This window comes from Cetorhinus maximus, chromosome 11 (assembly GCF_964194155.1).
Source record: "Cetorhinus maximus chromosome 11, sCetMax3.hap1.1, whole genome shotgun sequence".
NCBI classification, from domain to species: Eukaryota; Metazoa; Chordata; class Chondrichthyes; order Lamniformes; family Cetorhinidae; genus Cetorhinus; species Cetorhinus maximus.
The window spans coordinates 128,091,911-128,092,772 of NC_135889.1; positions in this window are offsets into that span (position 1 = coordinate 128,091,911).

Sequence of the window (862 nt, forward strand, 5' to 3'; positions counted from 1 at the left end):
GAAAATGGTGGATTTGTTAAACAGGGTAACTCGTGGATCATAACAGGTTTTATATTAACAATAAAAATCTGAATGAATGAAATCTTTTCAACTCCAGTTGCTGTCGTTTCCCATTGGATCAACAGCTGTGTTCATACAAAGGATGGACCCCACCCCAACCCCACCTCCCACCCCACCCCTACCACACCCCCTGGACCAGACACCACACCCCACACCCCCTCCCCACTCCCCCTGGACCAAACGCCACCCCACACAATCCCAGCCCACCCTCCACTCTCCCTGGACCAGACACCACACCCCACACCCCCTCCCCACTCCCCCTGGACCAGACACCACACCCCACACCCCCTCCCCACTCTCCCTGGACCAGATACCACACCCCACACTCTCTCCCCACTCTCCTTGGACCAGACACCACATCCCACACTCTCTCCCCACTCTCCCTGGACCAGACACCACACCCCACACCCTCTCCCAACTCCCCCTGGACCAGACACCACACCCCCTCCCCACTCCCCCTGGACCAAACGCCACCCCACACCATCCCACCCCACCCCTACCACTCTCCCTGGACCAGACCACCCTCCACACCAACTCCCCCCCGCTTTTTCCATGCCCTTCCTGACTGTTTTCTTCCAGGTGCTCCAGTCAGCAGCGAGCATTTCCCGGGCATCGACTCCGATTCCACTCAACTTGAGGTCTCACTTGCAGATATCCTTGTTCCACAGACGCTGGTAACCTGCTGGTCTCGTGCTGATAGCAAGCTGGCCACAGAGCATGTCTCTGGGAATGTGGACATCATCCATTCGGCTCTCATGACCCAGCCGTTGGAATCACTGCTGACTTGAGAGGGCTAGGGATC